At 35.0% G+C, this 8,984-nt stretch overlaps 1 long non-coding RNA gene across 2 annotated transcripts; it reads right to left on the bottom strand.

The window, feature by feature from the left end:
* Nucleotides 1-577: 577 nt before the first annotated feature.
* On the bottom strand, nt 578-3,361 carry LOC135778930 (uncharacterized). 2 transcript variants are annotated; one of them, XR_012336226.1, is made up of 5 exons: nt 3,084-3,361; nt 1,533-1,589; nt 1,328-1,390; nt 984-1,045; nt 578-824 (listed from the first exon to the last, which is right to left on the bottom strand). It is a non-coding gene; the product is annotated as an uncharacterized lncRNA (long non-coding RNA). The 2 variants fall into 2 exon arrangements; XR_012336225.1 differs by lacking the exon at nt 3,084-3,361 and having other exon boundaries at nt 1,533-1,852.
* Between the last annotated feature and the right edge of the window lie 5,623 nt (nt 3,362-8,984).

The following is an 8,984-nucleotide window of genomic DNA, read 5'->3' on the forward strand; positions in this document are numbered from 1 at the left end:
GGTTGCCAGTAAGTTACTGTATTTTGGTTTTACAGTACTGTACTGTAATACCATTTTACAGTACACAAACTAGTACTGTATAGTTACAAAGCAGTACTGTACTGTAATTTTACAATATTTTATTACAGTAGTCTATTTTTACAGTAATTTACTGTAATGTCTATATTGACCCATAAATACTATTTATTACTTATTACAGTTAATACAATAATATTATATAAAATAGCTAGAGATTTAGGTTTAAATCTATAGTTATTAATATGGTAAAAATGCTAAATTAAAACATAATGAATTAAAAGGCAATTCAAGCAATGTATGTATCAAAATTTTATTTAAAAAAACATTTAATTGAAACAAAACATATTTAAAACAAGATTTTAAACAATAATAAACATATAAACAAGTTAAATAAAATAAAATCAACAAGTATAAACAAGTTTGAAGACCCCTGCTGTAACATATTTAACTCAGGCAAATAGGACACTGGTCCATAGTTTGAAGTTTTCAGTTTAAAGTCCATCATCGACTAAAAGGTAACATTTCACTGTGGTAAACAAGCCTGATTAACACTGGCCCATAGTTTTAAATATTCTACTTGAATTTCATTTAACACTAAAAATTAATGCATTAAACTGTGGCAGACAGACCACAGTGGCCTTTACTTTGAAGTCGTCCATTCGAACTCAATCAGGGACTGCATGAAGCTGTTCACATGGGGGTTAATCGCCACAGCTTTTCTCTGCACCAAGTTCCTTGTCTTTTTGCTTGCTCCTTGTCTGGATGTGCACTTTTTCCCATCTTTGGAATTAATTCTATCCAGAAACCTGTTAGAAATATCATAAACATTAAGTCAACAAATATAAGATAGAAAAAGATTCTTAAAAAACTAAACTCAGCCATGAATTTACTCCTATTCTGAAACCTTTTGCTCTTATTCTACTGTTCCACACCTAATTACATAAAAATACAGAAGATTCACTTACCTCGGAACAAACTCTTTCCTCAATGGACAGCATCCACATGGATCATGTCATGATTGAATGTCCTGAACAGAAAGTACAATTGTTACTGATTTGGACACAACTTTTAATTCTGAAAACAAAATCTTTTGTCAATAAAGTCCAGGGACACCTCTGCTCAATAAATACAATTATTACATTTCTTATAACCAAAGTCTGAATATTTCTGTTTGTATATTTCTACATGGCAAACTAAGACAATTCTGTACATGTTGTGTATGGTCGTGTTACAGTGTTGTGTGTGGGAATTGTGAATGAGTGTATACATGGGAATTTAAAGAAGCTGTAGTGGTAAAGTACAAACTTACCGAACATAATGTGCTTGGGTGTGTCTGGTGTCACCCGTTGTGCCTCCACATCTGCCTTAACTCCTGAAAAGTGCAAGGACACTCAGGTAAACTACAAATAAAAGGTGATTAGCCACATTCCTGTGTACTTTTACATGTGACGTGAAAGCATTTAATATTGCAGTCAAAAAAATACATGACTTGTAACTGTACATCATGTACTTGCCTGGTTCCTTTAAAGATGATCCATCTTACCCAATCCAGCTTACAAGCAATGGTAAGACTGTAAAAAATACAAATGTTACAAAATCTGTTAGCCATAGAAATAAGTAGACATTGTGAAGGAAATGGTAAAAGAAAATTTAGTAACACTTTACTACAATAGTTTATTCCTTAACATTTGGTAATGCCTTAGCTAATATGAACTAACAATGAACAATATATTTTACAACATTAATAATATTTGATAATGTTCATTGTGCAGAGACAAAGTGATTGATTTAAAAATGTATTAATTATCATGCTATGCTAACAAATAAAACCTTTCTGTAAGTGTTTAGTCAGTTGTAAAACAAATATATATATATATATATATATATATATATATATATATATATATATATATATATATTAGTTGTTATATTATATATAAATATCTAAATAAGCCTTTTTTTAAATTATTATTCTATAACATCTTGTCTACAGAAAATCTCTGAAAATATCTCGTTTAGTGCAGAAAATAGCGATTTATAGTGACAAGGTAAAAAGACTGTCCCTTTAATGTTTAACCCGGACCGGCTGCGGTGTAACACGCTATTTCACACAAAGTTTTTTAACTAAGTAGCTAGCTGCTCACTTTAAAGATAAACATGATCGCCTAAATCTGAGCAATCCTGGTGATGCCAGTTTCCTACACGATGTTATATTGGACTATTTTACATCCAGAGATGAATGATCAGATGACAGAGACGAGAAGACAAAGGTACGTAAATGCGGAGCCCATTCTCTTTTCGTGCATTGATTTGATGTGTTTTGGAAACTTATATATAACTTACTGCATGTAATGCATCTGAAGTGGTGGAAACAATATGCCATAAAAATGTATTGGACAACTTACTGGACGTGTAAAACGCTTTAGAGAAGATATTCTCTGCTTTTGCTGATATAAGTTACCGTAATATAATAACAACAACAATAAGCGCGGCAATCCCTTACGTTCATCTGATATTAAGATGAGCCCAGGTCTGAATTATATTTGGTCGAAGTTAAAGCTGCGATGAGTTCGATGCATGTATCCAGTTAAATATGAGGTTTCTTGTTTTCACTTCTGTAGAGTAGTTCGGTACTACTGTCTGTTTACAACCACGAGTCAGCCTTGCCAAACAGTCGAACTTAATACTTTTCTCTGACGCTAACTGAACGGATGAAACGCCGAGATAAACGACCATTATGCTGGGACCGCAAGACCGCGCTGGCGGGTTGTCTTTGTCCATTTCGTTAAAAATAGTTTCATTGTCACCACACTTTCAACACAATATAAACTCACCAAAACCCTCATAATTTAGTTAAAACAACCCTATATTCATTAATAAAGGTGTAAAGCGAGTTAAAGCAGCGGTAGACATCTGTGTGTAACGTTAGCTTACTTTCTGAGGGAGATTGAAACTTTGTTGGCGACCGTTTTTCTCTCTCATTGCACGTTTAAAACAACAAACTATTGACAACATTCTAAAACTAAAAATTAAGTTTTCATGAAACAGAAATATTTCAAACTTACCGAACTGCCAGAAATCAATCGTCCTGCTTCAGCTGCAGCCAGGAGTTGTGCTCTGTCTGTGTGATTTGACTCTGGCGCACTTTCTCTGATTATTGCAACTACACCTGGCACATTACAGCAATGGCTACAGCAAGGTTACATCAAGACCAAAATATACTGTAAAATTTTCCCGCTCAAACAAATTTACCCAGAATGCATTATGAACTGCAGTACTGTACTGTAATGTACACATACAGTATAGTACTGTGGATTTTTACAGTAATGTACTGCTAAATCTACAGCGACATCTAACAGTGTAGTATTAATATGTAACTTTCAAAAACACAAAACATACTTTTTTTGTATGTTTAAATAGATGCTGAGACATACAATAGACGTATTTGCAACATTTAACTGTAGCATTATTATGTTTTTACAGCTACAAAACTGTATAATTGCTGTATAATTTCCCTTTAACCATTTTATCGATAATGTTACCACCCTTACCCTACCCGTCTCAAACCCTTTTTATACAAAAATAAAAATTACGTAATGTACAGAATCTTTCTAAAATTATGCAACATTTTAGACAGATATTTGTAGGAAAATGTAACATAGTTTTAACAAGTAACAATATAACATTTAAAAGATATTTTAAGGTGCAAATAAAGTCTTACCCCTAAACCTACCCAAACAGTTTATTAATATCATGTACTGTTATAAATAAAAAGCACAGTGTAAACACAATAACTTATGTATTGTACATTTCTAAAGCAATAGCAAAAGTAGTTAAAATGACAATGTGCTGCATGACGCAGTTCTCTCTGGAGTGAAGTAAGTTACAGAGAAGTAGTAAAGTTATTAATCCACAAAAACCTTAATCTGGCTTCTCTTTCAAACGTACATCAACATAAAAGATAAAAGATAATACAGATGTAAAAGATGATACAAAAGATGCCAACAGCAATCATTGTCATACATTTTTGATGTAGCACGCAAACCCAATGGCTGCCTCTGAAACTGCCTACTTTCATAGTATATAGTTGGGGAAAAGCTGTAGCCAGGGCCGGCGCTAGCTATAGGCAGAGTAGGCAAATGCCTAGGGCCTCAAGCTTGGAAGGGGGGCCTTCATAACTGCTAAGTCCATGTGCGCTCGTCCGACAATCACTACTGACAGCATTAAATAAAGTTTTAAGGTGAGTTCAACTTTATACGGCACCGCCACTGCAAGAATTAAGTTTGTATTTAAAAAAGTTTGTATTTAAAGTCGAACAGCAAACAAAACTGGCGTTACCTAAAGTAATCTGTCTGTATATCTTGTAAGTCCTCTACACTTTATTTTAGTTTTCAAATCATGAAAGTAGTTCGTCTGTTTAACTTCCAGTGGCAGCTGATTTGTATGGATATTTAAGGTAGTTTATAAAAAGGTAATGCAATAGTCTGATAGATAACTTTATACTGTATATTGGTTAAGTAAGAGGGAAATTCTTCTTTATACCAAGTTAAAATAAAAAAACAATAAAAGTTTTCTAGGAGGTGTTCACCTGTAATTTTTTTACAGTTAGGGTTTTTGCAATGTACTGTTGTCTTTTTAATTTTACTCTTTGGAGAAAGCAAAACTGTTATCCTGTGTTATCCCAAAAATTGGTGTTTTTAATAAATGTGACTGCCCTTAAAATTTTAAACACATGTGGTTTTGCATAATTTCTAATTACATTTAAGCATAAAGTTAATCAATTTGTTGATACAACTTAATAAAAAGTAAAGTAATGGGGAAAAACATGTTTATTAGTGCTCATCTGATTTCTTACGCAGTAGAAAAACACGTTCTCACATTATTCTGAAAATTAGAGGGGTGTGAGGGGCCTCCAACATAAATTTTGCCTAGGGCCTCCAAATATCTAGAACCGGCCCTGGCTGTAGCCAAGGTGAAGTAGTATGTCCTAATTCATAGTATTCCAACAACAGTAGCCGAAAAGTACCCGGATGACCTACTACTTAGTTCAAATACACATGTATTCTCATGAGATCACGCTGGCTTGTCACACCTCCAAAAGAATTAATATAATGAAGGAAAACTTATTAAAACCTAATATATTTTGGAAATGTCTGTTCAAAAGGTTCAAAGCCTAGCTAGCTTTTGTGAAAATTACATCACTTTGCGTTCTCTTACTCCCCACAACTTAAGCACACCAGCATTGCTTTAATTTTCTTCACTTAACTCCAAATTACTGCACAAGAAATTCAAATACGCCCGAGGTACAAGTTCCCCACAGACTGCCTCACAAAAGGTTGGCACTTTAAACACAATTTCTTGTTTGTTTAACTACAGGCTGTGCAGTACACCCAAACCTCTTTCCATCCCTTGCCTTGTCTGATTCATTATAAAAAGCTCTAAAGCAGAACACATACTCTTTCCCCCGGTGACAGATAGCACGTCTTCAGGTTGTTTGTACAGATGGTGGATTTCCTTAAATTAAGCTGCGAAAATGAACAAAACTGAGCTTTGATATTGTTTGCAAACTGTGGCCCAAACCAAATCTTAAAAAAAACAACTCCAACTATTACAAACTAAGGGCAATACATTTATTTAGTTTAAATCATCCTAAATATTTTCCACATTCTGCTGACAAGATAATTTTTTTGCGGTGTAGCCTATGACTTCATGACAAGTTATCATTTTGTTAAAATCTGTCTGTTTTTTATCTAATTACATCAAGGGAGCAATATCACAGCCATCTGCAACTGATTTAAGACATTGATTGAACTCTTCAATTATCAAAGATAAATCAGCCTGATCTCAAGGGAATCTATTCATAAAATGAATACTACAAAAGCATATCTTAAGTAAAATGCATAACCCACTTCTATCCGACCTTAAAACCCAACCTTATGGTAAAATGTATTAATTAAACCAATTATTGTAATAGTATTAAAAGTTACTGATGAGGACTAAGTATAATGCTGGGAATAATAATCCTAGTAAATGGGATAAAGCAATCAACAAATATATTTTAATAAATACAAGGATGTCATAAATCTGTTTGTGTATAAACATGGTGCAATTATCATAAGTGCATGATATTTCCCTTTACAATTTAGGAGCAGTGACGTTTCAGGTTATGATTCGTACAGTAGCATCTGTGAAGTAGTATATAGACCGTTTCATCGGATGCATGTGATACACGTCTGGATCCGAACCTTACTTCCGGTTTCGTTTTTTTAATGGTCTGACTAGTTGATAAACTGATCTCTTGAACAAATGCCTCGTCGAAAATAACAAATGTTTTGGTTTCCTCCTAGGTAATCTATGTGTTGTTTTTTGCTTGTTATATAAATAAACTACGTTTAAAGAACTTTGTTGTTATGTATTCTTAGCTGAGTTTACCGGAAGTTACGTGCGGACTGCGGCAGCCGCTTGTTTATGTTGTTACTGCTGAAACCATCTATAGAGGCTAAAGGAAAATACTGTACCTGGTAAAACGAAAAGGGTGCTGGTCGTCAGCGCCAATATCCCTGTGGTAAGTGCACCAGTGTGTTCACAGTGACCCGACTACAATTCCCGTCTGTGAGGTGCCACTCCTGCTATCTCCACCCAAGATTTTCCTGTCTTTTCTCCACTATCCTGTCTAAAAAAATTATATTATATTTTACACTGTAATAGTACTTGTAATGATGATCACATGGTGAAGTTGGCTAAGGACCAAAGGCCTTAGCATTTGAACTCCATAACACTGCCAAACGTTTTACCTTAAGGAGAATACAGAAATGTTTGGCTTGCAAAATCAGGCATTGCTTTATTACCATCCATCAGTAGTTCTGTGTCTTGCTTACTAATTAATATTTTGCGGTGTGGTGGTTTCTAATTTTATTGATTGAACATTACTACACACAACATTAGCACTGTTTACTGTGTGGCTCCACAATGTTCAGGGCCAATGCACTGCATCTACAAGCAGTTTTGCTAAAAGTAGGTACTGTAACTGAAAATAGGTCAAAAAGACCACCTGCTGTTCATCTGCATTATACTGTACAGAGAGTACTGTGGTCAGTTGTCCTTTATAAATCTACATTGGGGCTGTTATTTGACCGGGGGGATAGGAGGCAAAAGTGACACAGAAACCGCTTGGATTCAGGTGAAGGGTGATTTATTAATGACACACGTGGTAACAATCCCCAACACACAGTGTAAAAATAATCAAAAAGAAAATAAACTGTAAAAAATAGCGATGGGCGATTTCGAAACACACTTCATGAGGCTTAAAAAAAATTACGAAGCTTTTGTTTCGAATCATTAGTTCGGAGCTTGTTTGTAACTGGCTTAAGTCACGTGATTTTAATAAACGAGGTTTCGTTACGTCATAACTGTTTCGAAACACAGACGATTCACCACAAGGGATAATTGTGCATCACAAATGACCAGTGTAGGTGAATTTGGTTAAGTTTTATTATAAAAGTTCATTAAAAATTAATCTTTCTGACTAACAACACTACCGTTTTGTCTACTTTTTGTTTATAGACAGATTAAATGACAAAAATGTGCATAATTAAAAAGGGAGTTCGTGTTAATGACTTGTTTGCCATAAATAAACATTTTCTTTAAAACATTTTTAGATCAATCTTGCTATAATTTTGTAAAAAGAGTAAAATATTTGGACAGACCTTGCTTTACACTATTTTGACCAACAGGTGTCACCAGCATGTATGTGGTTGAACTCTTCAAAAAAAACTGAATAAATTTGCGAAGCAATTGGTTCATTTGATTCGAAGCTTCGTTTCTCCCATACACTAGTGATGGGTCGTTCGCGAACGCCGGCTCTAAGAGCTTTGTAGCGAACGAGCAGAGCCGAATCTTCAGACGCATGCAGGGGAGCCGGCTCTTCTAAGGGAGCCGAGCCAGAAGAGCCGAATCAATGGAAAGAGCCGGACTGCCCATCACTACCATACACTATATAAAAAGCATTAACACGCTAGCTAAATCAACTAATCTGAACTGCATCAGCAAAGAAATCTGCAATTAACTAAATACACAGTCAAACACCCTGACTGACTTTGTGGGAGCCATTTTATATTCTTAGCTCCGCCCCTGGACCAAACCATTTTGAAATGGGTGGGGGTTTTTCCTCTGACTATAAAAACATACATGGGCAACAAAATATACATTAATGAAAATAAAAAAGTACCAACACAAAATTCCACACTTATATCAAACAACCATTAAGACTTTAAACAGAAAAACAAAACACTTTTATGCAGGCATGAACTGGTGACCCATATGATGTCACAACCAAAATGGCTGCTCAGCATGGTAAGTGTATAAAAGTCCCAGGTTGTGTAGTGATGGCCAAATGAGGCTTCCTGAACCACTGAGGCTTTCCAGCCCATTGGTTCGCCAAAAGGTTCAGTTACCCGAAGCCTCATGAACAGTGTGCTCTCTAGTGACACCTGCTGTGGAAAGCAATGTATTGCACACAAATCTATTCATTCTGAGCAACCAAATTTTCATGGTGTGGGCTTTATCTATTGCCTGTGTTTTAAATAAAGTATTTTACTCTGCTTGTGTTAACTTATGTACACACAACTCATACAAACACAACTTTGTGTTAAACTATTCAGTAGTTCTTTGGGTTATTGATAACCGTGAATGCCCCGAATGAGTGTAAATAAATTATTATGAGTGCAGTGCTGACTGGGAATGCAATAGTGCAATGCTTATTGAACTGAGGGGTGCAATAGTGCAATGCTTATGGGACTGGAAGTGTGAAACAGCAAACTGCAACATGGAAAAGTGTTTACTGGTTTTTATTTAAAACAAAAGTTTTTTAACAGAATTTGGATTGAAGCGGTTTCTCTTTTTAGAAAGCTCCTCTCAAACCTTAGAAAACACCCTTTCACAGGGCACTGATGATTCTGGACAACATA

Source organism: Paramisgurnus dabryanus, chromosome 2, assembly GCF_030506205.2.
Source record: "Paramisgurnus dabryanus chromosome 2, PD_genome_1.1, whole genome shotgun sequence".
Taxonomy (NCBI): Eukaryota; Metazoa; Chordata; class Actinopteri; order Cypriniformes; family Cobitidae; genus Paramisgurnus; species Paramisgurnus dabryanus.